General features: G+C 50.8%; 1 long non-coding RNA gene across 1 annotated transcript; it reads right to left on the minus strand.

Moving 5' to 3' along the window:
• Positions 1-1,329: 1,329 nt before the first annotated feature.
• On the minus strand, positions 1,330-15,329 carry LOC114903567. The gene is made up of 2 exons (XR_003795750.1): positions 13,593-15,329; positions 1,330-8,182 (listed from the first exon to the last, which is right to left on the minus strand). It is a non-coding gene; the product is annotated as an uncharacterized LOC114903567 (long non-coding RNA).
• Between the last annotated feature and the right edge of the window lie 3,863 nt (positions 15,330-19,192).

Genomic DNA, 19,192 nt, shown 5'->3' on the forward strand with positions numbered 1-19,192 from the left:
ATTTTCTAAGCTCCCTAGATGACTCTACTATGAAGCCAGAAGCACTGGATTTGGTTGTTTTAGAGCAGTGGTCCTCCCCTGGGGGTGATTTGCACCCCAGTGAACATTTGGCAACGTCTAGAGACATTTTTGGCTGTCACAACTGGAGGAGAGAAGGTCAGTGCTATTGGCATCTAGAAGGTAGAGACCCGGGATGCTGCTAAATGTCGTGCAATGCAGAGGCCAAGCCCCCACACCCCCTCACCACTACAAAAAATTATCTGGCCCAAAATGTCAATAGTACCAAGACTGAGAAACCCTATTTTAGATGTTCTTTCCTGTGTGCCCCCAAAACCCCTCTTTTCGGCAGCCCAAGTAATTTTTTTTCAAAACCTGGATCTTGTATTACAATTGTATTACAATTGTACACAAATTGTATTACAAATTGTATTACAATTGCCTAAAACCCTTTGCTACCCATCCCTTTTAGAATAAAAACCAAACCCTTAGTCTAGCATAATCAGACTCTTTTACTGCTCCACTCTTGACTTTCATACCCCTTCCCCTCCCCACCACCATCTCTCCCACCCCTCCAAGGTACTCCTTGTGCTCTAGTCAGTTTCAGATGAAAATGAACCATCCCTCCTCCTGCCCCAGGGCCTTGACACATGCCTGTTTCTTCTATCTGATTGACCTTCCTTTGGCCCAAGTAAATTCTAAATCATTCTTTAGTACCCAGCTCAAGCATCACTTCCTCAACCATTCTTGGCGCCCCTCCCCCCATCAAGGCAAGGTATCTGTCTTCTCTCTTCTGTCTTCATGGAATCTTCATTTCCTTCAAAGTAGTTATTTCGATTTGTGAGGTTTTTTTAAAACTATTTAACAAACAGTAAAATTGACCTTTATTTGGTGTACAGTTCTATGAATTTGATTAAACATGTGAATAGATTTATGTAACCACCACTTCAATCAGGAAACAGAACACTTCTATCACCACCCCTCGCCAAAAAAAAAAACAAAACTCCCTTACACTCTCCCTTTGTGGTCAGACCCTCCCAGCCCTTACTCTGGCAAACCACTGATCTGTTCCCTATACTGTCATTTTGTCTTTTCCAGAATGCCGTATAACTGAACTCATACAGTCTGCATGATTTCACAGAGCATAATGCCTTTGAGATTTATCCATGCTGTTGCATGTGTCAATAGTTCATTCCTTTTAATTGAGGAATAGTATTTCACTGTATGGGTATACCACCATTTGTTTATTCACCTGTTAAGGGTCACTGGATTAGTTCCTGTTTTTGGCCATTGTGAATAGAGCTGCAGTAAACACTTGTGTATAGATTTTTGTGTGAACGTAAGTTCTTATTAAATAAGTAGGAATGGGATTGCTCGGTCATATGCTAAGTGTATGTTAAGGTTTATTTTTTTTTAAACTGCCAAACCTTATTTGAGAGTGGCTATACCATTTTGCATCTCCCACAACTATATATGAGAGTCTCCAGTTGCTCTGAATCCTTAGCAGCACTTATAATTGTCAGTATTTTTTCTTTTATCCACTCTAACAGGTGTGTAGTGGTATCTCATTGTGGTTTTCATTTGCATTTGTCTAACAGGTAATGATATTGAACAGCTCTTTTCATGTGCTTATTTGCCACCTGTATGTCCTCTTTGGTTAAATGTCTGTTCAAGTCTTTTGCCCACTTTTTAATTGGGTTGTTTGTTTTCTTACTGTTGAGTTTTGAGAGTTCTTTATATATTCTGGATACAGGCTCTTGTTGAATAAGTGGTTTGCAAATATTTTCTCCAGTCTGTACCTTATCTTCTCGTTCTCTGAACAAAGTATCTTTCACAGAGCAAAAGTTTTTAAATTTTGATGAGGTCTAACTTATCAGTTTTATCTTTTATGCATCATGCTTTTGGTGACACATCTAAGGACTCCTTGCCTAACCTTAGGTCATTAAGATTTTCTATAGTTTTATGTTAGATTCATTCGGAGTTAGTTTTTATATAACATGGTTTAGGTTGAAGTTAAATTTTTTTTGCCTATGGAAGTCTAATCCCAACACTGTTTATTGAAAAGAGTACCATTTTTCTATTGAATTGCTTTTGTACCTATCCAAAATTCAGTTGGCCATATTTGTATGAGTCTCTTTATTCTCTTCCGTTGATCTGTGTGTCCATTCCTTCGCCAATACCACACTGTCTTGATTATTATAATTTTACAGTAAGTCTTAAAATCAGGTGGTATAATTCCTCCAACTTTATTCTTAATGTTCAAAATTGTTTTAGCTATTCTAGTTCTTTTGCCTTTTCATATAAATTTCAGATTCAGCTTGTCTGTAACCACAAAAAAATCCTACTGGGGTTTTTATTGGAATTGCATTAAGTCCATAGATCAATTCAGGAAGAAGTACATATTTACTTCTTTACTATTGTGTCTTTTAATCCGTGAACATGATATGTCTATTTATTTAGGTCTTCTCTGATTTCTTTAATCAGTGCTTTGTAGTTTTTAGCACACAGATCTTATATACATTTTGTTAGATTTATACCTAATATTTCCCTTTTTTTTTTGGAACTAGAGTTGGGCCTTGAACAATGCAGGGGCCAGGGGCACCAACCTTCCTCACAGTCAAAAATCCACGTATAACTTATAGTTGGCCCTCTGGAATATGAGCAGTTCCTCATATCCATGGTTCTGCATCTGCAGAGTCAACCAACCTCAGATCACGTAGTACTGTAGTATTTACTACTGCAAAAAAATAAGTGGACCTGCGCAGTTCAAACCAGTGTTGTTCATGGGCCAACTGTATTGTAATTTTTTATTTCAGTTTTCAGTTTCTCATTATTAGTTTATAAAAATACAGTTGATTTTTGTGTATTGACCTTGCATCCTGTGATCTTACAAAAGTCACTTTAGTTTTAAGAAGGTTTTTTGGTAGATTCCTTGAGCTTTGTTTTGTTTTTTTATTTTTTTACTATAGAAAATCATGTTGTCTGTGAATAGGAATGGTTTGACTTCTTCCTTTCCAATCATATGCATTATATTTCTTTTCTTGCCATATTGCCCTCTCTGGAACTTCCCCTATGATGTTAAATAGGTGTGGTGAGATTGGACACGCTCACCTTGACCCCAATCTTAAGGGAAAGCATTCGATCCTTCACTATTAAGTACGATATTAGTTGGCAGTTTTTTGTAGTCATTTTACTTTTCGACATCTCTCTTCCCCCCCCCCCGGCATGTCTGCTCCAGGAGCAGGCTCTTTCTGCTCTCAACTCGACCAGCACAGTGCCTAGCACACAGTAGGCCCTAAATAAGTAATTCTCTACTTTGGCAACTTAGCCAGCGATGACCACTGTCCTGTGACAGACAACAGAGGGGACTAGCTGAACACACACAGACATCGCAAAGAATAATGTTACAATAAATATCCAAACGGGTCCAACTGGGCAGTGGCCCCACAGAGTTGACTATTTTAAGCTGTACAGCATCTGTAGATCGGCTTTCTAGCAAGCCATACTGTGTCAAAGCATTTATCTATGAGGAATAGATGACTGCTGTAAAATAATTATTTTAGATCAAGAGCATTCCATTCTCAAAGGGAATTTAAACAAAAAGCTCTCAGCTCTGAAAAACAGGGGCTTTCAGGGTAAAGAGTCCCACTGTTCTGAAATCTTAGGCCCTCAGACGGGTGGGGTTGTTTCGCTAAATTTATTTCAGCCGCTTATAGAAACAGAAGGGGGAAGCGGGGGGCGGCTGCTTGCACACCAGCCCTGGCTCTGGAGTATTAATATCTGCCGGGTCAGACTTTTATTTGGGTTTTCTTTTACCTTTTTGGGGGTGGGGAGGCAGGCAGCAACAGGAATATCTCCCAGCAGCACGTCTCTGAGCTGTGGTTTCCTACCTTCCTCTCTATACATTCCCTGGCAGGCCAGACCCAGCCTACCCCTCCCCTGCCTCACCTTGGGATGGCCCTCTACCCACTGAGTACCAAGCACTGGGCCAGGCCTTTTATTTATTTATTTATTTTTTCAGGCCTTTTACTTTTTGACAGCAGCTTTCCTCCCAGGCCCAGAAAGTCTGAGCTCAGAGAGAGAGACAGATTGAATCTACGTGTCTACTTTCTCGCACAAGTATGACTGTAGGAAGAGACTAGGGCCTCTGCCCCGGGCCCCCATCAGGACCCCCCCACCCATTTGCACCCCCAGTGGCTCCACTACCTGGTGGAAATCCAGGCCTTTTTATCCCTGTCTTCCTTCTCCTCAGGCTTCCCAAGCACCAAACACACATGCCTCATAGTACCTGATACCTGAACACTCTCTTCTGTCACAACACCCCAACACAGAAAAAGGAGTTAAATGACACCACCCTATCGCTTTTTAAAACCTGTCCCTGCACTGCATTTAGAATTATCTATGGAGCACAGGTTAATTACCTCCCACAGACATGGGAGAAACTGAGGCACGGGAGAGGAGGCAGCAGCAGGTGACCTGCACCCACTGCAGGTTAGGTGAGACTAATGTCTACCAGCTGGCCCCTGAAGGTTCCACGGAACCCGAAAGCACCAGAGAAAGGCAGGGCCCTGTGTCTGGGAGCTCACTGCTACGCGGCCACAGCTGTCTTGAGGGCAGGAAGAGGAAACACACACAAGGAAGCTAAAAAATCTGCTGGGCTTAAGACTTGAATAATTACATGAGAATATGGGGAAGCACCTCACACAGTGCCAGGCCGGTGGGAACCCAACAAATGGCAGCTTGATTCTTTGGCAAACTCCCACTTCCCGCGTCGCCAAGGAAGGTGGGGAAAGAGGCATCTGTCCTCTCCACTCCCCAGCCCCCGGGTAGGTTGGTGGGAGGGAGGATGGCCTGGGGCAGGAGCTGGGGAGAAGAAGCCCAATATGAAGATTCTCCAGCTCTAAACCGGGGGATCTGCTTCAGGGAGGATTGAGGGTATAGCACATACTTGTAAACTGTAAAGTGCCCGCGGGTACACTAAGTTCCTATTTTGTCCTAGCACCAGCCAGCTTGCTTTGAAAGTATCCTCCAGCCCTATGCAGCAAAACCCAGCCCAGAGAGGCGCAGACCCCACCCTGAGGAGCTGTCCCTTTCAGAAGCAGGACCCACCGTCCCAGCCGGAGCAGGGATCAGACAACTCTCAGAGGGTCGCCGCACAGGCAGCCAGCAGAGGAGAGCATGGGTCTTTGCCATCACCCCGTGACCTCTTTAGAGTTGAGTTTCTCCCGCCAACTGCACCCTCCACCCCAGAGGGGGACCGCGGGCCCCCAAACCAGGGCCTGCCCTTGTCTGACCAAAGGCAACCAGATCTGCTGCAGCTGTTAAGAGAACAAGCTCTCCCAGAGACCAGGGAAGCAGCTGGAGAAAGATTCCTGCCAGCCCGGGGGTGTAAATATTTATACAGCGTGGTGCGTGCGAAGGGGGAAGGCAGAGAGAGGTGGCAGGAACGAGGCGGCACTGAGACCGCAGACTGAAGGAGCGCGTGCTTTGGGCTCCGCTGGGAAGGGCAAGAGGCTGCCAGATCCTAATCCTACATCAGAGAGGCCGGGTCCTCGCCCCCAGCTCTCCTCTAGAATTGAAGGGAGCACTTAGAAGAAAATCCATCATCTATCCCCTGATCATCCCTCCTGTCTAGGTTGGCCCTCTCTGTAGGGAAGGAGGGAGGCTCTGCCTGGAACCAGAGATAAACCAATTCTACGGGGCCCAGGAATCAGGGCCTGGGGGCTCCTGGGGCTATGGTTCTAGGGTCTTGAGGGGTGCTAGACCCAAGACTTGGACTCTAGGACTAGAGGCTTAGAAAACATAAGGAAATGATAAGCAAAATATAAAATAAGCAAAGCTTTGATATATTCAACAGTCTTTTCTAAAGTGGCCCCGAAGACTGTGCATCGATGAAGGAGGAGGAAACGGATGGGACCCAGCAAGGTAGCAGGGTGTGGAGAAGGCGAGGGGGAGCTTGATGGCACTTCCAGAGCAGCACGTGGCCACCATCACCACAGGGCCTGGGCAAAGGCAGCACAGCCCAATGGGCGTCCACCTGGCGCTCTTGGGCCCCTCCACCCCAGGGTGCAACTCAGCTGCAGGTGTGCCCCTGGCGGAGCAGTGACACATCCACCCCTCAGCTGGGCCCGCTAAGGACTCAGCCAGCACCCAATGGCATTGACGGCCCAGGGTGGGAAGCCAGCCTGGGCCGGGGAGGACAGCCAGATGGACTCCAGTTGATTTGCCTCAGACAGCTGGGCAGCAGGGCCAGGCTGCTCCCACCGCCTCCCACGCCACGCCAGACAAGGAGGGGTGTGGCTGCAACTTCTAGGATTTCTCTGCCACCGCACCCGTCAAGAAGTGCCACCTGCTTCTATCTGTACCAGACCTGACCCTCAGGGCCTCCCACAGATGGGGTATGTGTCGCTCCCAGTGGCCAAGAGCCTTTAAGACACCTCGCAGCTACCAGCCTCTTCTTGCATTCTTCCTGGGCCCTCAAAACGCCCACTGGCCAGGGGCGGGGGCTGTTGGGAAGGAAGGACCTTCCACTGGAAAACTGCCTCAGTCTCCCCAGCAGACAGCTCCAGATGCCCAGGCTGGCTTCGGCCAGAGACCGAGGATCAAAAAGGATCCCCAGACTTCCCCCAGAGGCAGCCCCCATGCTGCAAGGCCTCCCACCTACAGCACAGAGCTTGGCAAGTGATACATTCCCCATGGGGCACCTCCCCTGAGCCTCAGCCTTTCTGGGTGGAACCTGATGAGTCCTCCACCTGTCCACCGAGAAGGGCTGATTCCATCGCCTCCCTGAGCAATGGGGCCCAGGCCCACACACCGTGGAGGAAAGACCATCTGCCCCCAACCTTCAGCCCAGGCCTGGCAGACGACGTCAAGCCGCACAGAGGGAGAACAGCACTGTCCCAGCCCACTCTCCAGAAGGAAGCCCCTCTTCCAAGGACCCCGGAGCTGGGGGAGAATCTTCAGACGCCCGGGTCCTCTTCTGCCACCGTGGCTCTGCCTGCCGGCTGTGGCCTGCTTCTTGCCAGCACTGCTTAAACAGATGAACAAGAATTAAAAGCCTGTGTGGCCCAAGGAAAGCTTTAGTGGACAGAACTGAAGCCGAAGGAAAAGGAACAACAACAACAAACTATAAGAAATGGGAGAGGAGGGAAATTCAGGAAACAGACAAAATAAACCATCCGGGAATCCAGATGTAGAACAAGGAAAGCCAAGAGAAAAGAAAAATTATGCTAAGAAGGCAGAGTGGGGTGGGAAGGAGAATTGAGAATGAAAAACAAGAGGGGGGAAGATATGAATACTCCGAAAAAAAGGAAGAACGTGAAAGCAAACAACACCAGAAAAAAAAATAAAAAATAGAGACCCAGGAGAGAAAAAGAGGCAGCAATGAATTTAAAGCAACTGCTCTGACCCTCAACCAACCACAGTCAGGACTGTTGTGAGCCTTACTGCTTTTTGTGGATTTCAGACTCTTCCAAACACTGAGCAAGGACAGTCCTAGAAAAGCAGGCTTTCCTTCTTGCCCTTGTTTTTCCTACAATTCTCCCAACTCACCCCCACCATTGGTCTTTTGCAGAGTGAGGGCTGATCTTCCTGGGGCAAAAGGCCCAAAACCAGTCTAGTTCACTGCAGAACCTGGTGGCTTCCGTCACGCTGCCTCTGGAGGGCTCCCTGGAGAATCTGAGCAGAAGTGTTAGGTGTGATGGAGCTGGGTCATCAGCTTTGCATCTTCCAGGCAGCTCTCTGAGGACCAGGGCTAACCCAATCCACAGACACACGGTTCCTGGAACAGCAGGGGTTCATGGAAGACTGGTATACCCAACTCTAGGCAAAACTAGAGGAGTCCCAGCAAATGCAACTTTTGGAAACAATGTTGACGATTTAAATTCATCTCCAGACATTCTGAAGGGGACCTAATGATAGCCACAGTCTTCTCATTGCCATGGTGGGCAAACAACTTCTGGAAGTTTCCCTTTACTGCTTAGTGTCCATAAACCCCCATGAACACTTACAGAAGACACTGGTTCCTCTCCTTTTGTCTCTCTGGCCTCTTGATTCTGCCTTCTGTTGCTTCTCTTTCTTCTTTGAGTCCGCCAATGCCTCTCTCCTCTGTGTCTGCTTTGGTTTTTCCATTTCCCACCTCTACCTACTCTTCCATTTCTCTAGGGCAGCAGGAGCTGGGAGAAAGCTGAAACAAACCAAGGCAAAATCAAGAAGTAAAGGAAGGGGCTTCCCTGGTGGCGCAGTGGTTGAGAGTCCACCTGCCGATGCAGGGGACACGGGTTCGTGCCCCGGTCCGGGAAGATCCCACGTGCCGCGGAGTGGCTGGGCCCATGAGCCATAGCCGCTGAGCCTGCACGTCCGGGGCCTGCGCTCCGCAATGGGAGAGGCCACAACGGTGAGAGGCCCGCGTACCGCAAAAAAATAATAATAATAAAAAATAAAATGCGAGTGAATTTATATAGTTTAGCACCCAGGCTGTCCGCGGTGGGTGAGGGAGGCTCCTCGTGGACAGGGGTTGAGCCTCACCAGGCCACCTAAGACGGCTCCTCCAAAGTTCAGCCAAGGGAAGCCACACGGGCTGAACTCTGACTGACTGAGGTAAAGAAAACTGTGCCCACACCAGCCCTTCTCCCTCCGAGAATTCTCAAGTACTTGCCCCTGATTCTGTATATTCCGAAAGTCACATTTTTCCAAGTATCAACAACTGAGAGATGTGACAAAATGTACAGAAGGGATAATATCTAGGTTGTGGCCTTAGATACGCAACCCAGTTTCTTCCCATCCCTCCTAACCTTCAAACCTGTCACCGTCATGTAATCTATGACTCAAACTATTATTTAACCATAAAAAAAGACAAAGCAAGAAATTAGAGGCTGAGTGACCTAAAATGTATTCCATTCAACTGAGCTAATCTCCTAATAAGGGCGTGTATAATAATAAGTGATGCTGTATCTGTTCTGGAAGATGGGAATATTGCAGGGGAAAGTGCATGGTGACTGCAGATCCTAACTTGTCGAGATTTGTCCTCAAGAGGGTAAGTGCCTGGTCCTAGGCCAAGTGGCCTAGCATTTTGCTAAACGAATCTTAAAGTCTGACAACCAATGTGCTGCAGTGGAGAGCACCCGATGTTCAAAGTGACCCCCTTCAAATCCTAGCACTGCCCCTTCCTAGGCCAGCAAGGCACTTACCTGCCCTCCGCTAGTCTTGTGTGTTGTGAAATGGCAGTGACAGCAATACCCAGCTCCTGGGGCTGCCGTGAGGACAGATGAGCAAAGCGCTTGGCACGGGTGAGCAGCCCACTCCCTGAACCACCCTGTCAACTGCTGCTGTACGTTAGGCAGCAAATTGGCAACACCAAGACGGCTGGAGGCCCCACAAAGTGGGGCTCCACGGAGTCACTGGAAAAGAGTCAAGTATCCCAAGCAAGAGAGAGAAGAGGGTCCCCTAGGAGGCCCAGGCAGCTGGCGGGTGGACCACTGCACGGAGAGCCAAGGACAGCCACTCAGACCGTGGGTGGGAGGACACAGGGGGCTGCTCTCCAGTCCTTCCGCATTAGCGCAACGTGCTGCATCCCCACCCTCCCTGTGTTCATCCTTACATGAGGCTCCGCTCACACTGACGTGGCCCCCACTATGTGCACGGCCCTGGCCAAGCAGAGGGCTGTAGCGGGGGTGAGCTTAAAAATGATCGCTGGCCTCAGAGAATCAGTAACTGGCCATTTTTGCCCAGATTCAGAAATCGGTCCTTTTAGGAGCTATTGTAAGGATACGACCAAATACTGAGAAATTCTTACTTCAGGGCCGATTTTTTTTTTCTTTAAGTAGAAAGGCAAAGAGTTCAAAAAATGTTCTGGAAATGTGAACAGCAAATGAATCTTAGTAATATTTAGGTGGTATTATTAATTTTTAGGTGAAATAAGAACAATGTGGGTAAGTGTAATGAGTTCTTTTTTTTTTTTTTTTACTGAAATACTGATAGATGAAGTGATATGACCTGATACACTGGACTTACTTTAAAATTATATGGGACGTGGGGAGACAGATGGTGATGTAAATGGACAAACTTGGCCAGAGTTGGTGATGTTGGTGATGGGTATGTCTCCTTCTGTATGTTTGAAATTTTGCATAATGTTTTAAGTTCATAAAAGCTGAAAAAACAATGTTAACTCAGGGATTCTCCTCTTATTGGTTCTTGCAACACGATATTTACTTCCCAAGGACATGTGCTCTTGGACAAGAGGTAAGGCTGCCAGGAGCTGGGAAGGGCTGGAGAACAGACAGGGAGACTACCACTCCGGGATCGGGAAAGTGCCCCAAAGCCTCCTCCTTGCACACGCTGAGGACCAAGAATGCCGTCCTGCCCCTCAGGGCCTCCCAGGCCGAGAAAAAACATTCAGAGGGACTGCTGTCCATTTGCATTGCTTTTGAACTCAGTGAAAATTATTTAATTGGTTTCAATGTATTTTAAACCACAATGAACTTTTTTTTTTTTCTAGCAGACAGCCACTATAACAGAGTGGGCAGGTATTCTAACCTCACTTTCTTCATCTGGTAAAGTGGGGAGAATCACATGTACCCCATTTCCCAGAGTGTGGGGTAAATGAGATTAATGGTCCTAAAGTGCCCTAGCACCGTAAGCGCTGATAAAGGCTGGGTCTGATTTGAGGGGTGTTTGGCAAATGTCTGACCACGGTGGAGCCACCCCAGCTTGGGCGCTGTTTGATATGTAGATGCTTCACCTAAACATCTAAATTAAATAGGAGTCAAGGCACACATTCTCTGAGACCTCTTTGGGCCAGGCAACCTGCCGAGTGTCGGCCCCTTTGGGTATCACAAAGAAGCCACTGCTGTGCCCTTCCCTCCCCAGAGGCGCCACCCCTGCTCTGGGAAGAACAGGAATGAAGCCCCCAGAGTTTTCTCTCTAGATGAAGAATGAGTCCGAAAATGAGGAATAGGCTCTGCCCAGTCTGGGCTGTGGCTTTGAATGGAGAAATGCATCCTAAGAAAGCAGATCTTCAGCAGATCAGTTCACTCCCAAAGATGGGGGCCAGGGGTCTGGGGCGCACAGACAGACAGACAGCAGGCCTGCTCAGCAGCACCCCGACAGGGAGCTTCTGGAGCTCTAAGCAACTGAGCGGGCAGGACAGCCTCCAGACACCAGGGGGCAGCACAACACACCCTCCAGGGATCCGAGGGACCCACCAAAGACGACCTGGCAACAGATGGCTTCCAAGACAAACCTCAGTAGCCAGGGCATGCAGAGGGAGGCATCCCAGAGAGGCAGATGGCCCACACCGCCAGTTCAGAAGTCTTTGCCACTTGCCCCATGCAACTGGTGAGTGGCTTCCTGCAAGACCAGCTTCAGCCAGAAGAGGGTGTTTGTGACCAGGTGAGGGATCCACAGGCTACAGGGCTGGCAGGCATGAGGGAGGTGGTAAAAGCAGAAGGTAGACTGGTGGCTGAGAGAACGGCCACGCCAAGTCTTTGGATCCTTGCTCTAGAACCTCCTGCCAAGCGGATGAAAGGTCTGCCCCATCCTCAGTTGCTCCACATTCTCTCGTCCCACTGCCCACTGGACCCCACCACATGCTCTCTGTGCCTTCACCCCAGAAAGAAACAGAAAGGAGGAGAGCCCAAGACAAAGTTCGAAAGTTCTCGAAAGGTCCTTGGGCTTTGGGATCTTTGAAATGCATCCACAGGATTATTCTAAGCTCTCAGAAAGCCCCCTGGCTCCAGAGAAGAGAGCAGTCTCTGTTGTGAGACCTTTGGAGCTACAATGCCTGGGTTCAAATCCCAGCTCTGCAATCATGGGCAAGGTACTTAACCCTCTGTGCCTCAGTTTCCTGCTCTGTTAAAAGAGGATAACAGGGCTTCTGTGGTGGCGCAGTGGTTAAGAATCTGCCTGCCAATGCAGGGGACACAAGTTCAAGCTCTGGTCCGGGAAGATCCCACATGCCACGGAGCAACTAAGCCCGTGCGCCACAACTACTGAGCCTGCGCTCTAGAGCCCGCGAGCCACAACTACTGAGCCCGAGTGCCTAGAGCCCGTGCTCCGCAACAAGAGAAGCCACCCCCCCACTGAGAAGCCCGTGCACTGCAGCGAAGAGTAGACCCTGCTCGCCACAAGAGAAAGCACGCGCGCAGTTACTAAGACCCCACGCAGCCAAAAATAAATAAATAATTTTTTTTTAAAAGAGGATAACAATGACTCTCTAGGATCACTGCTTATAACAATGGCTGGTTACAATATGGGAAGGCATTTGAAAAGAGCATGAAGTTCTCAGAAAGCAGCTCAGAGACATACATAGTACTGCTCTCAGCACAGGCCCAAAGCCCCAAAGGTCTGTGCTTCTTTCCATCAGAACTCAGTTCAAGGACACCACCAGGCTGTGGAGGCTGCCTGGAGCACAGGCCCTGCGTCTGGAGTGGGAGTGGGTTTAGCTAGTGTTTCCCTGGAGCAGTGGAGAGGTAAGCAGGTACCCAGTGCAGCCCTCCTGTGCACACTTTGGGTTTTTTGTTCAGGACAAGCAGAAGACAGCACTCAAATCTAAGCTGGGCTCGTTAAACTCATCAGCCAGAGGCCGAGAGGCAGGCTGGCCGCCCTGTGCGGAATGGGGAGAGCCAGCCTTGCAGAGGCGAGGCCTGCACCAGAAGGTATGAGGAGCCTGCCGGCCTCAGAGCAGGGCTGGGCTTCCCCGGGATGGAGAGGGATGGGGAGGAAAGAGTTAAGTCGACTCTGGGCTCCACAGCTATAAACAGTGAGCCAAGGGAGGGAGGGAGCTGACACAGGATGTGGCCAGGGCTGAGCTGTCTGATTATTAACTTCACTTTTATTTGGAGGGGGATTCGATTCTCTGTTTTACTTCCCATCAAGGAAGTGAAAGCCCAGGTCTCGGAGGGGGCCTGGTTTCAAATTGTTTTGTCACAGCTCATTTATTTTTCCTCTTAAATAAATAAACAAAACCACCTCTTTGTTTTCCCCTTAATGAGCGTTCAGCAAATCATCTGTGGGTGAGGCATGAAAGGGGTTTTCTGCAGTCCTTCATGAGGCACTTTGGCTTTTTCTTTTAAAAGGAAAAAGAAAGGATTCTTCCTTTAGCTTCCACCTTCTCCAAGACTCTCAAGGCACTTTCTTTTCTGCTTCATCCTGAGATCTCAGCCTGAAATCATGACCTCAAGCCCAGCCAGATACATAGACCTTCCTTTGCTGGTCCTTGGGGCCTGCCTGCTGCCTGCCATCCCATGTCACAGGGTCCGACCCCAAGGCCACACAGAGGAAGCAATGAGAACGCTTGGGGCTCAGTGGTTAGTCCTCTTGGTCAAGCTAGGACCCATGTTTTTTGTTCCTATGGCACCCTGACGTTTCCAGCAAAAATAACAAAGCAATTAAACACACAAAAGGACTCCATTACAGGGCTTAAGAAAACACCATTACATGTTCCTTTGCTCAAGGTTCAAAGTGTTTGGGAAATCTGTTTACAACACCAAAACCCATCCAATAATTTCATGATGCTCCTGCGGCAACCCTTTCCTGAATGACCTACATGTGCGAGGCACCAAGGGGGATGCAACAGACCACCGTCACACAGTCCCTACCTTCACGGTGCCCACGATTCAGTGGCGGGGGATGCAGAGAGGAAAACAGGACATCCTACAGCAGAGACCAAGGGAGCTTCCGGTGGGCAGGGAGGGAAATGACGGGCTCTGTTGGAAACGAAGGGTGTAGAACTGGAGGAAGGCTTCCCGGTGAAGCTGATATTCAAGCTGCACCTCGAAGGGCTGATATTAAGAAGAAAGTGTATTCTAGAAGCTGAAAAGTACCCAAATGACAGAGAGGCAGTATCAATGTGTGAGCCACATCAGATATGAGACCACAGGAATGGTGGGGCCTGGAGGGCTTATGGTTCCTCAGATGGCATTCAGAACGGCAGCTAAAGTCCTCACGGTGGAGAGGGGCTGAAAGGAGGCGGCCACTTGGAGTCAGCTCCAGGCTGCCAGTCCTTGGCCTGGCTGTGAAGAAGCTGCCCTCTATGCTGTAAGCAACAAGATACAACACTTGGATCCACGCTCGTCTGGGCTCCAGACGCTCTGCTAGCCCCAAACACCTGATGGCCACCAGGAGCGCCGTTTGCTGCCTGTTTGCGGCCTCTGGCTTTCTCTTTTGGAATACGGGGCAAGAAGAAAGCAGGGAGTGACTGGAACAAGTCCAATTCACTTACAAAGGCGCTCGGGCTCCTAATGCTAACGGGATGGGGTTTCCAAACGCCCCCGAGGGAGTTGCCAGGATCCAGGATTTTCTTCAAGTTCTTGGAAATTCTTCGCGTCCCCGTGGCATCGCAGCTTCCAACCGCAAGCCTGCCCAGGCCTGGCTGGGCCGGGGCCCCGGCCACGAGAGGGTTAAGGCGCCGCCAAGATGGCCGCCTTGTTTTGCACTTCGGAGGGGGTCATGCGGGAGGCTGCCCTTTGCCTCTGGGGAGGCGGTCAAAGCCCTGCCCCTGGCGCTCTGCCCTCGGCGTCTTGACGGCATCTCCTCCCCTGCGCGTCCTGCACTCCGGGACCTCCGAACCTTCCAGGCCCCAGGCGAGCCAAACTCCCAGCCTTTCAGGCAGCAGACCGGGCCTTGGAGGAGCGAGGCAGGGAGGCCCCCTCGGAGATACCGGGCCGCGGATGCGCGCCGGCGGGGTCCCTTCGGCCTCTAAGAACGTCTGGGGCCCGTGAGCCGAGGCCGCAGCCTGGGCCGCGATCCCTTTCTATTTTCTTGTCTCCTGGCTGAAGCCGCCCCAGCTGTCTCCCGGGTAGGCCTCCGCCTGCAGCCGGGCAGGGACGCGATGGACGTGGTCGCACTGCCCTCCAGTGGCCAGTCCGCCGAACAGCACGGTGGGCCGGGGTCGGGGTCCCGGTGATGGCGCAATGTCCGCACCCTCGGCCGTCCCTCCTTAGAGAAGGGCTTCCTTCCCCTTGCTGCTTTTGAAGATGTGGCCTTGCTCACCCCCAGTGCCTTTTATAGGCGGCTCAGGTGGCCCTTTGCCACAGTGGACACTGACCCAACAGCAGGGGATTTGCCTCTGCCAGTGGTTCTCAAACTTTTGTGTGCACCTGAATCCTGGTGCCCAGTTGGTTCAGACACAGATTGCTGGGTCCCACGCCCAAAGTCAGAGAATTTGCATTTCCTCTCTAACAAGTTCCCAGGTGCTGCTGCTGGGACTACGTTTATAGAACCACCGGCTCAGTGGCTCATCCTGTCCTGGGGATTCTGTCATCCACCCATTGGGCACTGAGGACCAGAAGTGACCGCCACCAAGTTCCCACCCTCATGGGGCCCACTCTAACAGAGAAGAGAGATTTGTTTAAACAGATAATCTCATAAATAAATATAAGATTCCGTTTGAAAAAGTTTTCAAATTCCCATGAAGGAAAAGAATAAGGTGCTCAAAGAACATATATATATATATATATACATGGAAAACTATTTCAGATTTGGGATGAAGTGGCTCGTGTTCCCTCTCTGAAGAAACCCTTAAGTTGAGGTGGGAAGGAGGAGGGAAGAGGGGAGGCTGGGAGAGGGACTGAGGCTGCAGGTAGAGCAGGTGAGAGCTGTAGACAGTGGATGGAGATGCAGAGACTGGAGGGACAGAGCTGGATTGGGGGAGTGGGTAGGCAGAGGGTCAGAGTCCCCAGGTCTATGTATCTGGTACCCAAAGACCTGCCTCTTCAGAAGGGGTAACATTCAGAGGAACCTGGATACTGAGCCCTTAGCCACCCTCCACAGTGCCCAAGAATGGGGTCCCACCTGCGGGAACCTCAGCCAAGTGCCCATGACCCATGAACTTGTTGCTTCCTGAACCAGATCTGCCCAGGCTCCTTCCCAAGGCCTGAGGGAGTGCCGCATTTGATGGATCCAGGTGAGCAATGGTGAGAAGACCTGGTGTACCATCTGCCCACCCGTGCACTGGATGTTTCATCTCCTCCCTACTGCAGGTCCAGGATACAGCCGTTTCTCCAGTGAGCATTTTTAAGTACCTACTGTGTGTCTGCTCTGGAGTCACTACAGTGACGTGTGAGGTGTGCTACAAAGGGTGAGGCCTGCCCCCAGACTATCCTGCAGGGCAGGTAGGTGGAGGACACCATCCCTTACCCCAGTCTCAGTTCCCAGCCAGCTGCCTGAACCTGCATCCCACACAAATATCCCTGGGGCAGCTCCTGGCAGGGAAGGGGGGAGGGAGCAAGATGACGAATGGAAGCCAGGAACTCTATTGTGAGGATGCTTGTTACTTGGTATCAATGCCAGTTTGATGGCAGGGGGGTGAGGTGACCACCAGCCACTCCACTGCCTCTGTGCCTCATGCTTCGGTGAGGAGGCATCTGCCCATTAGGGCTGTCGCCTTGCACAGTCACTTCCCTCCCCAGTTTTCTCATCTGAAAAATGGGGGTGGGGATGAGTTGTATTAGATGATCTCCAAGGTGTTTAGGTCCAAGCCCAGCCCACCAGCGCACTGCTGGAGGGACGGGTGAAAAGGCTTCTGCTCAGTGACCCCACACACAACTATACAAAGTCAGGCCTGGAGGCTAATCACCTCCAGGTTGAGGGGAGGGAGAGAAGAGCATCTGGAAAACTATTGCAGCTTCAGAATCAAACCAGTCCAGTTCCAGTTACTGGCTCTGCTCCTGACTCACTGTGTGTCCTGCAGCAAGTGGCTTAACCTTTCTGGGCCTCAGCTTCCTCGTCTGAGACGATGAGGATAACATCGTACCTTACCTCATAAGGTTGATCTGAAGGCAAATAGTGATAGCTACCACTTATCAAGCACTGGTTCCACGTGACGCCCCACGCCAAGGGCTTCTCAGGAATTACGTGAGGTCATGCGTGAAGCACTGGCCCACTGCCGCCAAGGAGTGAGGTTGGATAATGGGAGCCTTGGTGTTATCATTTCACAATCGCCCCAGTACTTGGCACAGGTGGGTACATTCAGTAGACAGGAGGGGACTAGCAAGCCCTCGGCATATAGTAAGCACTCAATAAAAGATAGCTTTTATTATTAAGACAGAAGGGACCCTTGTGAAGAGTTCTTGCAGCAAAGGGAAATGTAGGGGGCGTGCCGTGAGGCTGGTACACCCACTGCTCCCCAGAGGGCCAGCCCCGTGCCTAGTTAGCCAGTGCCTGGGCTGGGACGTCAGCTCTTACTCTTCCCAGAGCACAGCTAATTAGCCTCCCCTCAGCCAGGAGCTCCCCAGATGAAAGGTGTCTAATACAAATGCAAGGCGTGACCCTCATATTTGTAACCAAGGTTCCCTTGGGTGAGGAAGGCCTGGGGTGGAGAGACAGGCCAGATCAGGGCCTCACCTTCTTTATGACAGAGGTTCTCAGGAAAGGGAGCTGCGCTGGGGTGCTTGTGAGCCTGAGAAAAAGGCTTCATGGCAGTGGGCGTGGGACCCCCAGCGGGGGGGTCCCTAGGCCCTGGGGGCGGGAGGAGCTGGGTAGCTGAGGGGCAGAATGCTCCAGGCCCTAGGCTGCCTCTCAGACCAGGAGCTCCGGAGCCAGGAGGCAGCCTAGGGCAGGGTGGGTCCGAGCCACGGTGCTGATGCCAGGCTGCCTGATGGAGATCCCAGCTCCACAGTGGCCCTTCCATGTCCCAGAGCCTCAGTTGCCTCATCTGCAAAGTGGGGATGGTGATAGCTCTGACCTCACAGCACTTACTACTGTAGGACCTCGTGCATTTGTTCCTTCAACAGACATTTATTAAGCACCTACTCTGTACCAGGCCCTGGGTGCTGGAAATACCATCATGGACAAACCGGATCAAGCATCTCCCCCCTGTGAACTTGCATTCTGAGTGGAAGATAGACAATAAACACAAGCACCAAGATATTCCTAATACTCTGCCTGGCCGTGGTCTGCACTGTGAGGAAGACAGGGGTCGAGGTACAGGGATATGGCAGGGGTGACATCTCAGACACAGTGGACACATGCACTTTCCAAGGCAGGTGAGAGGCAGGTCTGGGCAGATTAAGAAACAGACCGAGGTTGAAGGCCCAGCCCAAAGCCGTCCAGCAAATCCAAGGCTAGAAGCTGGGTCTGCAGCACAGGACCCTTGACCCGCAGCTGGTGGAGCAACCACAGAAGTCCCCCTTACCTCTGGCTAAAGGATGCGCCAGCCCAAGCCGCCTGCCCTCATCTCCGCCTTGGCCTGTGCACTGGACACAGTCTGGACTGGAGGGAGGAAGGGTTGCGGCTGCCAGGGTAACGCAGCTTCCATTCCTGACATCCGCCAGGGTCTCACATCCACCTCACGTCTCTCTCACCCCTCCCAACGGCCTAGCAAGGTCAGTAGCAGCCCCATAATTTTCACTGAGGTGAGATTCACATAACAGAAAACGAACCATTTTAAAGTGAACAGTTCAGTGGCATTTAGCACATGCACAGTGTACACTCCCACCCGTACATAGTTGCAAATCATTGTCACCAGCCCAGAAAGAAACTCATATCCATGAAGCAGTTGCTCCCCCTCCCCCCTCCCCCCAGCCCCTGGAAACCACCAGTCTACTTTCCATCTCTATAGATTTGCATATTCTGGACGCTCCATGTATCCAGACCTTTGTGCCTGGCTTTTGTCACATAGCCTGTATTCAAGGTTCACCCACATTATAGCATAGATCAGTATTTTGTTTCTTTTTATGGCTGAATACTGTTCCATTGTATGTAAGCATCTCCATCGTACAGACGAGGAAACAGACAGACTCAGGGCAAACAAGCAACACCCAAAGGTCACAGCCTGTCCGTGGCAGATCCAGGACTGGATCCCAGCCTGAGTCCACACCGTGGAAACCTGGCCACGCGGGCCCTCTCCCCAGAGGGCCCCAGCCCAGCCCTGCGTCCCAGGGTTGGGGAGGGCTGCCCCTGCGGGCGGATGCCGGCTCCCCCCGGTGTGGCCCAGCCTCTTCTCAGCACAGGTTCACAGGTGTGGGCAAGGTGGCCTCCCACTCACCCTGCTCCAGTCTGGGCCGGAGCGTGGCTGAAGAGGCCACCTCCTCAAGTGGAATTCCAGGTCCCAGCCAACCGCAGGTCAGGGCACTCCTGGGCCCCAAACCTTCCTACTCAACTGAGTCATGAGGCTGGAGGCGCCTCAGCCCTGGAGCAACCTGGTGGGCCGCCAGGTCAGGAGCGCTGTCCCGGCCCGGTCAGGAGCGCTGTCCCGGCC

The sequence above is a fragment of the Monodon monoceros genome, unplaced genomic scaffold (genome assembly GCF_005190385.1).
Source record: "Monodon monoceros isolate NGI ecotype Baffin Bay Population unplaced genomic scaffold, NGI_Narwhal_1 Super_Scaffold_21, whole genome shotgun sequence".
Classification (NCBI taxonomy): Eukaryota; Metazoa; Chordata; class Mammalia; order Artiodactyla; family Monodontidae; genus Monodon; species Monodon monoceros.